Source organism: Echinops telfairi, unplaced genomic scaffold, assembly GCF_000313985.2.
Source record: "Echinops telfairi isolate 266 unplaced genomic scaffold, ASM31398v2 ScPeMD7_18;HRSCAF=68, whole genome shotgun sequence".
Lineage (NCBI taxonomy): Eukaryota > Metazoa > Chordata > Mammalia > Afrosoricida > Tenrecidae > Echinops > Echinops telfairi.
Genome location: NW_022103915.1, coordinates 45,031,508 through 45,050,529, shown reverse-complemented (window position 1 = coordinate 45,050,529; position 19,022 = coordinate 45,031,508).

Here is a 19,022-nt window from a genome sequence, read left to right as displayed (position 1 = left end):
GAATGGGGACATTGGTGGTCGAACGATCCCTAGCACATTCCACCTCTGCTTCTTGACGATCAGGACTCATGGAAAGCCCTTTGCTGATTTCTCAGCTTAAAAGATGTGAAGCTGCCTAAGGGCTTGTTCTTGCTACGTGATTGCATGGATTATTTGACCTAGGAGAAAGATACAGGTTATTTGTGCATTCTGGTGTTCGAAAATTAAGGTAATTTAAAAACTATAATTTAATACAGCAGTTTCTTCAACAATATCACTGAAAGTGTTACATGTGGTTAGGGGTGCTTCTTCCTGAAACTCCAACTCAATACTCCAGACCCCTGTTTTATAGCTTAATCTTGGAGAAGTTAGATGAATGCATGAGGGGCTTCAAAAGGTTTGTGAAAATTTTCCATTACATTTTAATTCCACTATTCTACAAGCATTTTGAAGGACCCTCAAATACATTTGTAAAAATGTATCAAACTGTATGCTCAATATTTATACCTATTACTCAACACAAGCTATATTGTTGTTGTTAGATGCCATCAAGTTGACTTTCAACTCATAGGCTATAATCTTTATAGGAAGAGATCACCTGGTATATCTCCTGTAGAGCCACTGGGTGAGTTCAAGCCACCAATCTATCAGTTATTAGTCAAGTGCTTAAACATTGTGCAACTAGGGCCCCTGAAATTGATTTGTCCAACCCCAACATTCATCTCCCTCAAGCTGATTCCAACTTATAGCGCCCCCTGCAGGACAGAGTAAAATGGTCCTACAGAGTTTCCAAGGCTGTAAACAAGCTGCCACATCGTTCTCCCATGGAGTGGCAGGCTGGGGTCAAATTGCTAACCTTTCAGATAGCAGTTGAGCTGTTCACCACTGAGTTACCAGGACTCCCTGAAGTGAGCTATCTGATTGCCATCTAATTCTGGTTCATAGTGACCCTAGAAGCAGAATAGAACTCTCCTACAGGGTTTCCATCCAAGCTGCTTTGAAGACATTAGCAAAAAGCTCCAGGAATTGGTGGAATACCAATTTAAAATTTTCACCACGTTGACAAAGCACTGGAAACACTCAGTAATCCGTGCCAAGAAAACACAGCTACCTGCCCAATTGACTGGAAGAAATCCACATTTGTACCCAATACAAAGAAAGGCAACCCAAGAGTTATGCACATTTTAGAACAATGTCATTGACATTACATGCAAGTAAAATTTTGCCAAAGATCATCCAACAAAAATTGCAGGTGGACATTGTCAGGGAGCTGCCCGAAATTCAGGCCAGATTTAGAACAGGACGTGGAACAAGAGATATCATTGCTGATACCAGGTGGATCTTGGCTGAAAGCAGAAAATACCAGAAAGATGTTTACTTGTGTTTTATTAACTAGGCAAAGGCATTCAACTGTTTGAACCCAAACAAACTATGCATAGCTTTGAGAAAAAATGGGAATTCCAGAAGATTTCATTATGTTCATGCAGATCCTGAGAACAGACAAAGAAGCAGTCACTAGAACGAACAAGTGAATACTAACTATATAGTTCAAAATCAGGAACGGTGTGCACGAAGATTGCACCCTGTCACTATTCTTTTTAATATGTCTGCTGAGCAAATAAACCCAGAAGCTGGACTATATGGGGAAGAATGTGTCATCAAGATTGTAGGAAGACCTATTACCAGCGTGCACTATGCAGATGACACAACCTTGCATGCTAAAAGCCAAGAGGATTGGAAGCACTTACTGGTGAAGATCAAGGATTGCACTCAAAGTAAAGAAAACCCAAACCCTCACAAATGGACCAGTCGGTAACACGAAGATAAACTGAGAAAAGATTGAAGTTGTCAAGGATTGTGTCTTGTTTTCATGCCCAGTCAATGTTCCTGGAAGCAGCAGTCAAGAAATCAAATGATGCCTTGCCTTGAGTCAATCTGCTGCAGAAGACGTCTTTGAAATGCCGAGGAGCAAAGATGTTACTTGGAACTAAGGTCTGCCTAATGGGAGCCAAAGTATTTTCAGTCACCTCGTATGGATGTAGACGTTGGGCACCGCCTACGGAAGATAGAAGAAGAATGGATGAATTTGGATTACGAGCTGGTGAAGAATATGGGACGTCCCAAATCGTTCTGGGAAGAAATATAACCCTAATACTCCTTAGAAGGAGGACTCTGTCTCCTGTAGCTTGGACATATTGTCAGGAGAGACCAGTCCCTAGAAAAAGACATCATGCTTGGTCAAGTAGAAGGTTAGTGAAAAATAGCAAGACCTCAAGGAGAAGGATTAACACAGATGTTGTGACAGGGGACTCACACATAACCATTGTGAGAAGGGCCCAGAACCGGACAGTGTTTGATCTATCGTACACAGGGTCACAACAAGTCAGAATCAATCCAGTAGTACCTAGCCACAGAATTTCCAACAGCGCCCTGGTGATGTAGTTGGTTACACGTTGGGTTTCCGTTCCATAGTCAGCAGTTCTAACCCAGTAGCTGCTCCTCAGGATAAAGATAAGGCTTTCTACTCCCATAGAAATGTACAGCCTTCGAAAGCCATGAGACCAGCTCTTCTTTATCCGAGGGGTTTGCCTGGCTGCGAATCTCTCTATGGAAGTTCTTAAAAGACCACATCCTTCTGCAGAGAGGCTGCTGACTTTAAACCTTGAGCTTGCAGTTAGCAGCTAAGAGATTAACTACTGTGTCACCAGGATCCCTTAAACAAAAACAAAGATCTTACAATCTAGATGTTGAATTGATGTTAAACTTAACTTAAAGGAAACGTTCTAAAATTGATTGTAGTAAAGATTGTGCAACTCTTCTTGATTTGGTTGAACTAGTGAATTGTATGATATGTGGATGAAGTGACTATAAAACAGTTAAAAACAAACACTTGTTACTGTTCGTTAGGTGGTGGTTTACATATCAGGTCATCATTTTTATATTAAATAAGTTAAACAGCTTGTCAAACCTCCCCGTGGGGAAGTCAGCTCGCCCTGTTCCTGTGCTCGCTCTTTTCCCTCCATTTCCCTCTTTTAGGGTATTGTCTTCCCTTCACCCAAGGTCACACCACCTTTAGCCTGTGACTTCCTCTTCCCGCCCTTCCCCTCCCACTCCGGGTAACCATCGAAGTCTGTTTCTTATGGCACGTAAACTTTTCTTTCTCTCTTTTTTCACATCAGTGGTTTCACACAATATTTGGCCTTTTGTGGTTAATGAACTTCACTCAGCACAATGTCCTCAAATCCACCCATGTCATGAGGTTTCAGCATTATTCGTTAGTGATGCACATTATTGCACTGTGTACATGTACCAAGGTTCATTTAGGAGGTTTGCATCTTCTTGCTGTTGTCAATGGTGCTGGGTGAATGTGGCTGCACACACGTTCTTAACTCGTGATCTCGCATTAGGTCTTCGACTAGCAGCACAGTGTCTCCTTAGTCCATTCTGCTCTGTTTACTCTTTCCATACATCCTCCAGACCCCCCCATATTGTCATGTCAACTTCAGCAGGACTGTGGGTTCTTTTCTTCCTCTCCAATGGCGTCTCCCTGCCCTCAGGGACCAAAGCATGGAAATTCATGAGCATCTCCTCTATGCGAATGGGAAAGATGGGCCTGGCTGTGGAAGGGTGCTCTGGCAGCTGAAAGTATGAAAGCAGTGGCCTTGTTGTATCTGACACACAGGTAAACATTGGATCCACAGAGCTGTATCCATGTCAGGTAGGCTCTATGATAAACAACCTCTGCTCCTCAAAAGCCCTCTTCTCCTTTTAAAAGAGCCCTTTTCTTAGACATTTCCAATCTTCTCCAAAGAGAACAGATTCTATAAAGCTCACTCAAAGGCACATGGAAGGCCTGTCTTGGAGTTGCAAGAGGATTGCATTTTTATCTTATCTTCTGTTTATTTCTCTGGCACATTCAATATTATGTTTATGGCCAACAGACATGAATGTGAACTGTTCTGAACTGGTCCGCCTCATTCCACAGCATGCTTAGCCTGCCTTCTCTTTCATTCCACTTTTCCAGTTCAATCGCATTCATAGATGCATTATCTTCTGGAAAATGAAATTAAAACAATCTGGGTTCTCTCCAAAAAAAAAAAAAAGAACAAAGTTTGGAATCTGTTAAAGGGAGAGACGATGCATCCAATCATCCTTATTCTTTACAATCCTCTTTCTATGCTCCGGTGCGCCCTCTTCCTCCCTCCTCATCCTCCATTCCCATGCCCCATTCCCCAACACTGCTCTGGGGAAGAGAACAAAAGGGATTGGAAACAGCAAGGACGAACAAACAACTCACTGCCATCAAGTGGATGCTGACACACAACCGCCTGAGAGAACGGGTGGAACTGCCCCTGTGGGCTTCTCAGACGGTAGCTCTACTGAGGAATAGAAAGCCTCAGCTTTCTCCTGTGGAACTGCTGGCGGGTTAGAACTCCTGACCTTGTGGGTAGCAGCCTTGTGGTTACACCACTAGGGCCAAACTATATGCACTCCCAGTCACCAACCTTCTTCACCATCTAGATTTAGGTAGAGCCTCTTCCCTTCTGGTTGGAATGATCAGTAAACAAATACTTTCACCAGAATCACACGCACCAAATGAATGGATTTTTTAGAACATGCCAAATTTACCTAATTGATGGTTATCCTTACAGCCTCAAGGCAAGATGTTTTCCTCCTGGGCCTCCCTCCATCCCAATCGCAAGGGAAAATGCCGAATTGGGACCAAAGCACATGCAGACATAGTTTGGAGACTTAAAATTAAAAAAGTCTTGAAAATTTTCGTTGAACCTTGGCTTTGTCTCTAAACCCTCAGGGGGAAAATGTGAGCTTGTTTCCTCATTGGAAAAATATCATAACACTTGACAGGCTGCATTCTTTGATCCTTGAATGTTGTTGTGGTTTCTCCAGGGCCCCCTGTGCACTCCGCCCCCACCCTTGCGCGCACGCACACACAGACACACAGACACACAATGGTGGCTCTGTAACCTGATGCTCCACCAAGAGGAGATGCCTTTGGGGGACAAACAACAGACATGTGGGTGAAGGGAGACCGGACAGTGTAAGATATGAAAGCAATAATAATTTATAATTTATCAAGGGGTTACGAGGATGGGAGGGGGAAGGAGAGGGTGCGGGAAAGAAGCTGATACCAAGGGCTCAAGTAGAAAGAAAGTGTTTTGAAAAGGATAATGGCAACATAGGTCCAAATGTGCCTGATATAATGGTTTCTGGATTCTTATAAGAGCTGTAAGAGCCCCCAGTAAAATTATATATATATATATATAAACAGAGGACCTCCTTCTGCCCTCCCAAAAGAGATGCCCTTGCTTAAAATTAAACCTGTCCCCCAATTACTCTCCTCCTCCTAGCACTGTCCCCTCCCCAGGCTTCCACTGTGAGATTTGGCTGGCAGGAGAAGCTGAACCCAGCTGTTATGAATTAGGGGCCATGGGAGGCTTCTTTGAAATAAACGACTTAATCAATGTCCCTGAAGTCAACAGTCCAAACGATGCCTGGAAATGACCCAGAATTGGACTTAATAAACCTCCTTTGAGTTCGGAACCGAGAAGGAATTGGAATCTCTCATAGGTGTGATATGAGTTATCCTTAGCAGATAGAGAACTGTCCTGGGACCCCACCCAAGGGATAAACGGTGCCATGTGGTGGTTGTGTATTATTAGGACTGCCAGGTGAAAATCAGGGTGACTTCAGATCCATAATACAGACTGTTTGACTTAAGTATGTCCTTAATAGTGCATGGCAGATATACTGCTATTGATGTTCCAGGAATGAAGGGGTCACCACGTTCTTTACTTGACGTCCTTCCCAGGGAGGCTAAGGGGATCTGCTGCTGTTAGGTGCCCTATAAGAGCCTTGTGTCATTTCGGCTTCTTTTGATTCATCCTTGCTCCCTAACAGCTTCCTGTCACCCTTTCCCAGCTGAAGTTTCAGAGTTAGCCTCACAAGCAGGCAGAGAAATTGATAAGCTGTGCTAATGATTTAAAAGCTGACTATGCAGTAAATGAAGGTGATTGTGACGAAGAATCTATTGGCCTAAGAGCTGGTTCAATTGCTCTAAAGTGAGGGTGAATGTATATAACATTAAAAGGAAGTCAAACTCTATTAAGATGGAAAATCCTCCTAGGAAGTACTGATGGAGCTCGCAGTCCAAAGCAGGAGGGAAAGCAGTATGAGAAGTTTGTTAGGTGAGACCAAGGAAAAGGGAGTCCTGAAGCATCTCTCCTGACAGCCAGGACAACACGTGGAAGAAGTAAAGAGATCCGGAGAAGTAAATAAAACCACAAGTGAGGGGAGGAGAAGTGTGAGGCCTCCCAGGTACCAGAAGCTCTGGGTAAGATTTTCAAAGGGCAGCAAGAGCGAAACCAGAAGCTGGACTCAACACTGACCTTGAAAGACGAAGAATCCAGGGGACAGGAGCGAACCCTGCGCACAAAAAACCAGCCCCAAACTCGCTGCCATCGTGTCCATTCTAGCTCACAGTGGCCCTACTGGACAGCGTAGACCTGTCCCTGGGGGGGTCCCAGGCGGTAACTCTTTCTGGGGGTAGCAAGCCTCATCTTTCTCCCTCAGCACGGCTGGGGCTTGTGAAGTGCTGAGCTTGCCTTTTGCAGCCCAGCACGTCAGCACCAGCGCTCCGGTCTAACAAGCAGAGGGAAGCGGGGTGTTTTTTAGAATGCTGTGGAAGGTAACGTGCTTGCCCACAAAACTTCATCAGAAAACAGTAGCTCTAGGAACATCCTCAACAGAAGAGGCAAAACTCAAAGCGAGGAAACCACACATCTGACAATGTGAGAAAGGGAGGGTGGGAAAATGATGCACATTAAATGGGAGGCTCAACTGGCAACGTCACAGATTTAACATTTATATTTTTATTTATTCTGAGCCCCACATTTTATAGTGTTTCTCTGGCAGGCATCCCACAATCTTGGTAAGTCTGGGGGAAGGGGCGGGGTTGGCAGAATAATGTTGCTTTGGGGACTTGAATCTTATGACTTGGTGCCGCTAGTGTTGGGGAGACATTTATAAACATTACATGCTGGCGTGGCAGGTCATTTTTTAAACAAATGAATCTTGGCCTTCAGATTCGGGACAAAGGTGAGGGTCGCAGATTAGTTTCAAAGAAGGGAAGGAAAGTCGAGCCAAGGCAATGGGACGGTGGGGCACTTGCCAATTGCGACCCTTCTTCTAAACTGCAGCCTTCCAACGTCTTTGGGAGAGAAAAAGAGTCTCTGTCCATATTTCCCTGAGTGGCTGGGAGGATATTTATCATCTTCAATAGTCCGAGGAGATTGCTTCCCCATGTGATTTCCCCATCACCTAACAGTTCCTGGTTTGGGGGGTGGTGTGTGTGTGTGTGTGTGTGTGTGTGTGTGTGTGTGTGTGTGTGTGTGTGTGTGTTGGAGGAGGGTCCCTCCCTTCCCATGCACTACCTAGCCTTGCCCTTCTCTCCAGCTGAGCACGGATGTCTGTCCTCTGCAAAGCAGATCTGTAAAGTGATATTTTCCCCTTCTAATCTCCGAAAAGCAGTCGGACTGGTTCTGAGGCTGCCCGCAGGCCTTGTTTTCTGGCTGCACATTGGAAGGGGTGGTGTGCATCCCTGATGAAGTGAGTGTGGCTGGGACTGTGCAAGTCACTTGCACAGTGCAAGGGCCTCTGTACAGATTCCTGGTCACTCTGTGTCTTACTCTAGTTCTCTTACCATGTTTGGATTTGCGGGAGAGGGGGGCCTCGAGACATTCGGCACGGTACAAATCAGAGGTCATTCCGTCAGTCACGTGTCCATCTGTGGGACTCTTTTCACTGTAGTTTTAGTATCATAAGCAGCATGTTACTTGGAAACCTTCTCATACACATGTCCTTGAAAAGACAGACCTCGCTGTTAATTCCTGTATGAAGAAGACTTGCACCAAACGCTGTTCTTTTGGGTTCGTCAAACCAGCTAACGTGTCTCCCAAGAATGCTGAGTTCAGATGTGAACAGTCCTCAGACCTTCTGCGCGTGTGAATCATGGCAGCTTTGGACGGGCTTCCTGGTGGGGAGCTATGGTTCCGTCAAATGGTCTGCTTCTACCTGAGGCGGATCGTGAGAGAGTCTTTCAGCAAACACAGTTGGTTCTACTGACGGAGGGGCGGTGTTTGAGAAAATAAACCTTGCATGGATAAAAACCTTTCAGCGCCATATATTCTGTCTCCTCCGAAGACCAAGGGGCTCTCGTGAGCTCATGAAATTGGAACCGCAAAGATGCAGCTAATTCATCTATTCCTATTCCCACATTTTATTCCCACCCACATTTTATTTTTATTCCCAGTGGCCGGTTTCACACCCAGCACATTTAAGAGGCTGGGGAAACGGGATATATTTTCAGCCTGTCCAGACCTTTCTTGGGGGTGGGGGCTGGGAGTTGTTCTTTTTAAAAACAAAAACCATTTATTAAAAGAGCCATTCAAATAGAAAGTGTTTAGAAAATGATGGCAATATATGTACAAATATGCTTGATACCATTGAAGTATGGATAGTTATAAGAGCTGTAAGAGCCCCCAGTAAATGATCTTTTAATAAAAAAGAGCCATTGACGCTCTCATTACTGGGTCTGTCTTTCCTGCTTGCTTGCTTTCTAACTTTGCACCAATAGCCTATCTCTTGGACTTGTCGGGTCAGAAATCCAGTTCCTCTTAAGCCAAGATGCATTTCATAGGTTTTTAGAAAGAGAAGGTCTTTGTGGGCACTGAGGCTCATGCATTTAAGGAGCCCACCCCCCACTCTCCCCCCACCCCCCACCCCCCCAACCCCCCGTCCTGCAGGAAAGAGTCTGGGTAGAAGGAGAAAGGATCCCACAGCGCAGTGGGGAGACTACACAGAAGGAAGAGGTTGTGCAGCCTCTAGACTCCATCCCCCTCCCACCATCAATCCCCATAAAATGCTGGCATTAAAGGGACTGGGGGCGGGGGTGGGGGGCAGAGCTAGGGTACAAATTAAAAATCTGACTTATAGTTGGGGTTTTAAATGAAGTGGTGGAGGAACCGTGTTTCCCCATAACCCGTTTCTTCTGCTTCTAGACCTTCTAGTGCATCTCGCCTTTTGAGACCCCAGCGGAGTGGAGCTGAGCTTAGCACAATTTCCAGGGCTTCCAGCCCACGGTTTCATCTTTGGCTCTTACCATTTGGCCCAAGTTCAGCGTCTCTCCAATGCCTGCCCTCTTGCCTGGCCTCCTGGGAAGACGCTGTTGCCTGATCTTTATTGCTCTTTTCCCACACTCCATTATACAGCATGATATCTGCCTCTGAATTTATTTATTAGGACTCAGATCGGTAACAGACAGCCCCGCCTTCCTTTCTGACAGGGTATCCCTGTAGCAGAACGAATGAGAGCAAGGCGCTCGCTGCCATTAAACAGCCACAGCAAGCCAGCGCCTGAAGGGAAGGGCCAGAGGCATGCAAAAGAGTGAACCCTGGGAGGCCCCTCGGAGCCAAATTGCTGTTTCAAAACTTGACACTCACAATCCAACAGCCCAGACAGGCGGCCAGGAGCAGCCCCTTGTGGGGCAGTGCATCTACAACTGGTAACCTCACACACACATTTCTGAGCCGCCAATTTAGGACGCTCACTTGATGCCTGTTTTTAATGATCATTTTCCCTCACCTCAGTGTAATCCATGGGTCCAGATCCCCGAGCAGCATTTAGCCCAGGACAAAGTGCAGAAGGGTCGGGAAAGAAGGAGTCATACTGTCAGGAAACAAGGGGGTGGCGGGCGGGGAACCACCTGGGTGGATGGCCCACTGCAATGAATGGGATAGAATGAAATGTGTGCAAATTGTTGAGTGTAAAATGGATGGTTTGTTCTGTAAAACATCAATTCACAGTAAGACTTAAAGAGAAAAAAAAGAAATGATTTTTTTACCTACTAACCTTTATTTATTTGTTTATTAGTGTTGTTCTCCTGCAATGTATTTGTTATTCTCGGGGGATATGTTTCAGCAGGCTGCAGACCTAGAACCTATATTTAAACACAACAAGCAAGAGCAGGTAATACATTCACATGGTTCATAACTCAGATGACGTTAAAAAGTATCCACTGCAAAGGCCCCCTCCCCGCCCCTCCCTCCTTGTGTCCACTCATTCCCACCGTGCTGTTCCCACTTTGAATAGTCTGATACGCTTTGAAGACTTCTGTTTATCTTCATTTTGCTACTTAAATAAAATAAAGCTTTATGTGAGAATAATTTTAGACGCACAGACATCTTGCCATGATACAAGGAAGTTCTTGGGTTCTCCTCTGTCGTGACCGCACAACACTCTCATGGTACATTCGTCACAACTCAGAAACCACAATTGGCATTGCGATGAACAAAGCTCCTCACTTCATTCCAGTTTCACTAGGCTTCCCACGGAGGGCCGCGTTCTGCTTCAGTACCACAGTATGATGACTTGTCCTGTCTGCTTTGCCTCCTCTGGCTGCTGAGTGGCTTGGGCATTTCTTGCTTTGGATGACCTTGACAGTTTCCAGAAAGCCTGGTGACACTGTGGCTTCAGTGTCGAATTGCTATCTGCAAGGTCAGTGGTTCAAACCCACTAGCCACATCATGGGAGCAAGATGAGGCTCTTTGCTCCCATCAAGCTATATAGTTTTGAGGTGTACTGATTGGGTGTTTTGTAAACTGTTCTTCAATTGGGGGTTGCCTAATGCTTTTCTCATGATTGGACGGGGGCTGTAGCTTTGGGGAAGAAGACCCCAGCGATGCATGACTATTTTCATCACGGATCTGCTATCAACAAGACATATTGCTATTGATGTAGACCATGACCACCTGGCCAAGGTGTGTTTGGCAGGTTTCTCCTCTGTAAGCACCCACCACCCCGTGGTCCCCTGTTCTTTAGAAACAAGTCCCGAGGTGTGGCCACGTTCAAGGTGGGCCCATGGTGTTTCTCTGCCTGTACTAAGGTACCAGGATGATGCCATCTGTTTGTACTCAACTAGCAGCAACAACAACAAGCCTAGAGGTTGGTGCTATGAAGCCACCTGGCAGTGCTGCTATAGCAAGTCCTGACAATTTGCTTCCAGGGAGATTCCAGTTGAACCCCGTAGAGGAGTTCTACTCCATAGCACATGGGGTCGTCATGAGTCCCAATTGACTCAAGGGTTTTGTGCGGATAACTCAGACAATTGGTAGGGTCCCCCAGTACACCAAACCTCTTCTGTGTGAAGACTGTTCCTGTAGGTGGAGGCTGTAAGTCAGCGGTTCTCAACCTGTGGGGTGTGACCCGTTCGGGGGGTCTAACAGGGGTCGCCCAATTCATAACAGTAGCAAAATGACAGTGATGAAGTAGCAATGAAATAATTTTATGGTTGGGGGGGTCACCGCAACATGAGGAACTGCGTGAAAGGGCCACGGCATCAGGGAGGTTGAGAACCGCTGCACGGCGGTGAGAGCTTCTCAGCAGTCACTTGTCTCCTGGCAAGTGGCTCTCACATTCTCAGAAACAGCCCATCCACTTCCTGGACCCCTGGACTTTAACTTGGCCATTTCAGTCACGCTTTCAGACCTAACCCCTCTGCATGGAAAGTAGCTTTTCTGAGCACCAAAGCCACAGCACTTCCTGCACTAGGAAATGTTCTCTCCATGGAGGGGCCAGTGGTGCGGCATTGGATTCTGTCTTCCTCTGAATCCTAAATAAGAATGTGTGGGTCTTTAGACGGTCACAGTTCAGGAAGAAAAATACCAGTAAAGCATGGGAACTTACTGATGAGAAAACAAACAAACAAACAAACAAACAAACAAGCCCAGAACGCCTTTCTGTGGAGATAGTAGGATTTCATCTTACATTCTTTGGACATAGTATCACGGGAGACCAGCCCCTGGGGAAAGAACCACGGTGCCAGGTAAAGTAGAGGGTTGTGAAAAAGAGGAAGTCCCTCACTGTGCTGGGTTGACACTAGAACAATTGTGAGACGGGTGCAGGACCGGAGGGGGTTTCATCCCGTTGTACATAGTCACTGTGTGTTGGGACCAAAGCAGCAACTTCTAGAACAACAACTGGCTCCCATGCTGTAGGCTTGGGAAATTCATTTTTGCTCCCTGGAACCTCAGAATCACCACTTTCCAGTGGAGAGGACAGCAGGAGTCCTGGCAAAGTTTTGTCACCTGGATTGGGACAGACTGGAGATGAGTAGCTCTTGATGCCCCAGATGATGTGGTCTGAAGACACGCAACAAGTTCCCCATGTGAAGGGCTCCTATGTTGCCACGAGCAGGTGTGGGCTCTGCAGCCACGTGTTTTATTTCTAGTCAATGTCTACAAATAAACCATGAAAACACCATGACACCATGAAACTACTCCCACTGCCTTCGGGACGATGGTGACTCAGGGTGACCTTGTGTGTTATAGAGTAGAACTGCTCAGTGGGGTTTTCCTGGCTGTGATCTTTACTGAAGCAGATTGCCAGGACCTTCCCCTGAAGTGCCATAAGAGAAATCCTTTATTCATAGTCAAGCATACACCATTTGCCGCCACCTACTCAGCTCGCAAAAATAAGACAAAACACTATTGTCTGATAAAACCGTATATGTGTTCTAGCAAGAAAGAAATAAAATCTCAGGAGTGGAAACTCCCAAGTGTAAAGCAAAATGCCTAGGCCAGTTGAGGCAATGGGTAGAACTGGGATGCAAAAATGAAGTCTGGCAGCTGTGTCAAGACAACGTTGAAGATTAATCTCCATTACAATATAACCTTCATTGTAGGTGAATTATACCATGTTAAGATCTCAGTCCTCACTCACTCTTCCAACCTTGCAAGCCTTTCCTGGCCTCAGCCAAGTCAGGCACTGTGTCCTAAAGAGCATGAAAAATATTGTTGTAAATGTCAGTACTACCTTCATGACTCATTAAAATCTTTCAAATACACTTGCCCTGGACCAAAATATACATCGTCAAGCCAAAGATCATATTATTCCTTGGCCCCACCTTCCAGCAAGTCATCTCTTCTCTTCCACAAATGGCCCCAGGGAGGGCAGGAGAGGAATGTGTTTGAGGGATGTTTTGGATCAATCACATAAAATAGCTGTGACGATGGAAGGTGGGTCTGTGATATTTCGTTTATGACAGGCTGAAATGGCAGATGGATTTTGGTGGGGCAATCACGGCATACTCCCTGTGCTTGCTTGCTTTGGTCAGGAAACTGGATGTTACGATGCCCACAAAGCAGGGATTTGGCAGTGTTTGGCAAACAATGGTTATTTCCTAGAACTTCTGAGTTCTGCAATTATAGGCCTTCTCTTTCTTTCTCTTTTTTTTATTAAAAAAATTTATTGGAGACTCGGACAACTCTTATCACAAACCATACATCCATTGTGTCAAGCACATTTTTACATTTGTTGCCATCATCATTTTCAAAACAATTTCTTTCTACTTGAGCCCTTGGTATCAGCTTCTCATTTTCCCCCTCCCTCCCCCACCTTCCCTCTCTCATGAACCCTTAATAATTTATATATTTTTTTCACGTCTTACACTGACCACTATCTCCTTTACCCACTTTTCTGTTGTTCGTCCCCCTGGCAGGGGGAGGGGGGGGTTTATACATTGATCATTGTGATCAATTCCCCCTTTCTCCTCCCACCATCCCCCTACCCGCCTGGTATCACAACTTTTATTATTGAGCCTGAGGGGTTTATCTGTCCTGGATTCTCTGTGTTTCCAGCTCTTATATGAAACAGTGTACATGCTCTGGTCTAGCCAGAGTTGTAGTGTAGAATTGGGGTCATGATAGTTGGAGTGGAGGGAGGAAGCATTAAAGAACTAAAGGAACATTGTATGTTTTGTTGGTGCTATACTGCACCCGGAATGGCTCATCCCTTCCTTGTGACCCTTCTGTGAGAGGATGTCTACATTGCCAAAGATGGCCTTTGGGAATCCACACCACACTCCCCCTCATTCACAATGATATGATTTTTTTGTTTTGGGTCTTTGATGCTTAATAACTGATCCCACTGACATCTCATGATCATATAGACTAGTGTGCTTCTTCCATGTGAGTTTTGTTGCTTCTCATCTAGATGGCCACGTGTTTATCTTCAAGCCTTTAAGACCCCAGATTTTATATCTTTTGATAGTTGGGTACCAGCAGCTTTCTTCACCACATTTGTTTATGCATCCATTTGTCTTCAGTGATCATGTCAGGAAGGTGAGCATCATGGAATGCCAAGTTATTAAAACAAAGTGTTCTTGTGTTTTGAGAGTACTTGAGTAGAGGTCCAATGCCTGTCTGCTACTTTAATACTTAACATATAAATATATGAACATAGATCTATTTCCATATTGTTATATATAAATATAATCACATATGTATGTGCCTGTATTTATACCTCTACAACTGTCCTTTGCCTCCTAGTTCTTTCCTCTATTTCCTTTTACTTTCCTCTTGTCCCACTGTCATGTTTGACCTTCATTCAGCTTTCATTAATTCCTCTTGGCTACATTGCACTTGCTGAAGCCCCACCAGGCGTCCTACACCTGGCCCCTTTGCCACCAATTTTAGATCACTTGTTGTTCCCTTGTCCCTGGGTTTTATGGCACTCCACTTCCTTTCTCACACCTCCCCCTCTCCTGTGCCGCCACCCCACCCCACCCCCCCAACCCCATCCCGCAACCATCGGTCCCATTCTTTTCTCCTTGGAATTGTTTATCCTGCCTATCTTATCTAGATAGACATACAAAAACAACAACAAACACAAAAACAAAACAAAACCAACAACAAAAAAAGAAAAGCCTACAAATAGTTCCAGGTCTGTCTGTTGACCTTGATGAGTGTTTTCCTGTGGATTCTGGTGAGGTGCCACGCCCTGCCCTACCCCTACCCCTAGTCTGTTTTGGGATTCTTTAGGGACTTCATTGCTTTGCTCCCATTGCTGCTCTGTTAAACGCCCTCATGTTCCAACCCGGTGTGGTGGGGTCAGATCGGGCACAATTCTCTCACTGTCTCCAGTGTTGTCCCTGTAGCATTATGGTCATTGAGGGATGATGTCCCTCGTGGTGGGGCCGGCCCTATGGTCCTCTGTGTGCATTGGCTGTTACGAGCAGGAATATTGCCCTTGGGGTTTAGTGGGCCAAGATGTGTTCCACTCTCTCTTTCCCTCTTAGTTTGCGCCTATGTGTTCTTGAGCAGATGTACCCCTATCCCCAAGCTGTGGCTTCAGTGCTGTCCCCTGTAGTGCATTTCTGGGGAAAGGGTCCACGTAGCTGGGATTGGGGCTGGTCCTGCAGACCTCTTTAGTGGTTCGCTGCTTCATGCCAGTATGTTGCATTCACATCTTGGCACACCAGGTTGATATAGACCTTCTCTTAGTCATGAAGGAAAACTTCTGAGCATTTGGTCATTTCTAAGAAAAGTCCTAAATATTATACCCAGGTTTGCCTTATTCTGCATGCTGAGTAGACCATTGGTTGATGGTAAGAAAGACTCTCTCACCAAAGACTATTCTACTCATCACACCTCCATTACCACTGTCTGCTCCTTCCTCCACATTTCATTCAGAGCTCCTTGGCTGCCACTGCTAGTCTTTTTGATGTGAAAGCTCTAGTGAATTATATTGGTCAATGCTACTGAGAGGGGTAGCACTTTGGTTCATTATTATCCACAATCTACCTTTTTTTTTTTTTTTACTGGATTACTTAGCTACTTCAGAAAGTCTCTGACAGAAATGAGAGGCCAACACTGGAGAACCCTTTGCAGAGGGATCTCGGGGAAGAGATGAGCCAGACTGGGTGCAATGTAGCAACGATGAAAAATACAACTTTCCTCTAGTTCCTAAATGCTTCCTCCCTTCCCCCCTCCCCTCCCACTATCATGATCCGAATTCTACCTTGCAAGTCTGGCCAGACCAGAGGATGTACACTGGTACAGATAGGAACTGGAAACACAGGGAATCCAGGGCAGATGATCCCTTCAGGACCAGTGGTGTGAGTGGCGATACTGGAAGGGTAGAGGGAGAGTGGGTTGGAAAGAGGGAACCGATTACAAGGATCTATATGGGACCTCCTCCCTGGGGGATGGACAACAGAAAAGTGGATAAAGGGAGACGTCGGACAGGGCAAGATATGACAAAATAATAATTTATAAATCATCAAGGGCTCATGAGGGAGGGGGGAGGGGGAAGGAAGAAAAAAAAAGAAGAACCGAAGCCGGGGAACTAAAGTGGAGAGCAAATGTTTTGAGAATGATGAAGGCAATGAATGCACAAATATGCTTTCCACAATTGATGTATGTATGGATTGTGATAAGAGTCATATGAGCCCCTAATAATATGATTTTTTAAAAAAGAAATGAGAGGCCAAGCTATTTTTGATTGCAGACAAAAAACATCTAGAACAACAACAAAGAAACCTCTAGAAAAAAGAGAATCTAGATTGATGGGTAGTACAGAAAAGGGATTGATCATGTAGTTCTAAGAGTCAGACTGTCGCCCTAGGGTAGTAGCTTTATGTCTTGAACAAGTCCCTCCTCCGGCTTCAATTTCATCATCTGTGCCATCCTAGCACTGCACATGTGAGGATTGAGTGAGAACTCATTCGTGCACAGGAATGCCTGGTGCGTGGGAAGTGTTACTACCTGGTGGAGCAGCTAGATATTATCATAGCTACAGTAGGAAGGTGTCTGCCATGTTGGTTAGCAGAGGGGAGAGGGAGATGTCACCAGATGAATACTGCATCAAAATAAAGCCTTGCAATCATTTGCTGGTGATTTGTTTCTGTTCAGAAGTGCACCATCTACAAACTCTTCTCCTCCTTCCTGTTTGAAAATTTTGAAATGAACTTGTATATCATTGAAGTTTTTACTTTTATTGATTGTGGTAATGATTGTACAATTCTTCTTGATGTGACTGAACGATTGAATTGTATGATGTGTGGATTATGTGCCCCAAAACACCTGCAAAAAAAAGGTTTACTTTTAGTTTTACTGTTCCTTCTTTTAAAAATCATTCAGACCCATATTTAGATCAGAGGAGGGAGGAACCTGGAGGGATTTGTTTTTAATTGTGGTGCTTAAGGAAGCAGACTGTATTTAGTTACACAGGGCAGTCAGCAACAACATCCCACTAACACCTCATAGATGTGGCTCCCTTCCTCCCTCCCCCTCCATCCTCCCTCTCTCCTCAATATCCTCCCTCCTCTCTCCATTCCACCTCTGTCCCTGGCAGGGGGACAAAGTCCTCAAAGTCTTCTCTTTGGGTGTAAAAACAACATTTCGTTTCGTTTTCCCTTATACTGATGGTGTTCTGAGACGGCCTGGTGTAGTGGTTATGCATGCGTTGAGCTGCAATCTGCAAGGTCAGTAGTTTGAAACCCCAACTGGTCTGCGTGAGAAAGGTGGGGCTTTCTACTCCCATGAACAGTTACTACGGTCTCGGAAACTCACCGGGGAAGTCCTACCCTGTCCTATAGGGTTGCTCTGAGCCAGCATTGACCAGAGGGTAGTGAATTTAATGGTGTTAATAAATATTTATCTTTGTAAGAGTGACTCAATTGACTAAGTATAATGTTCTCTAGTTTTGTCCATGTCTTGTGGTGCTTCAGAGAGTTATCAAAACAAGGAGGGTAGAGGGAGAGTGGGTTGGAAAGAGGGAATCGATTAAAAGGATCTATCTGTGACCTCCTCCCTGGGGGACGGACAACAGAAGAGTGGGTGAAGGGAGAGGTCGGATAGGGCAAGATATGACAAAATACCAATTTATAAACTATCAAGGGCTCATGAGGGAGGGGGAAGCGGGGAGGGAGGGGAAAAATGAGGACCTAATGCCAGGGGCTTAAGTGGAGAGCAACTGTTTTGAGAATGATGAGGGCAATGAATGTACAAATGCGCTTTACACAATTGATGTATGTATGGATTGTGATAAGAGTGGTATGAGCCCCTAATAAAATGATTTTTTTTAAAAGAGTTGAATGAGCCCCTAATAAAACGATTAAAAAAAAGAGAGTTATTAAAAAAACAAAGAGTTATCATTGGTTGTTATTGATGCATAAGGTTGCACTGTATGAACATACCAGCGTCTGTTTATCCATTCATCTGTAATCAGCATTTTTTGTTGTTTCCATGTGTTTGTCTCTATGGAAATGGCTGCAATCCACGTTTCTTAATTCTCCTGCAATGCCTTGCCGGTTTTCATCTACAGTCACCCGAGGGACTTTCCCCAGGAGTAGTCCTTGTCCGTGGTCCCAGGAAAGAAAGACTCTCGCATTTTCCGTCTCGTGGTCAGGTGGCCGTGTTCTCCCCCCATTGCCTGCCCAGCAGTGGCTGGAACCGTGCCTGCGCGGAGTCCCTGCAGCACCTGGAGTGACAAACCCCAGGCGAGAAGGAGCACTTGAGTCCCACCCTGTGTGCAGAGACAAGGTCAGAAGCAAGGTCAGAAGTTGAAGCTTAGAAGGCAGGGAGAAAAGCCATCTTAAGTCTAGACAGCATATTCACAGCGAGGCCTTGGTGCGCTGCCTTCTGTTTCTCGGCGCTTTGTGCTGACGGGGGTGGGGTGGGGGGGGGACTGAGCCCCTGTGCTGCCACCAGCATGCTTCCTTCTGCTGTGTCTTCCTTCAGCAGCGCCCTCTCCCGTGGCGCCCTTGGCTGGTGGGCGATCTGAAGCTGTAGTTAGAGGCTGTGAGCCGGGGGGACGGGAGGGCAAGCGTGCATCGTTTGGGGATAGCATGTGAACCATTGCACCCGGCCTGCAGCAGTTCCGGGTGGTTATGCTTTAGGCACCAATAAGAGACTAGCTGGACCATCAAACCTCTTCCTACATGTAGTAGTTTATTTTCCTAAGGAAAATATTTCGAGAAAGACTTCAATTTCCTGTTTCTCAAGAAAATTGTCAAATGACTGATTAGCTTATTAGAAAGTTGGCTGGTGAGAGGGAACTTTAACACAACTAGAACACAGGAGGAGCATCATAAAGATAAGTAGGCACAGACCCACGGGGTTTTGAGGGGCTTGGGGCTTTTGGCTTACCTCAGTGGAAGCCGGCTGGGGCCTGACCTTGGCCCAGCT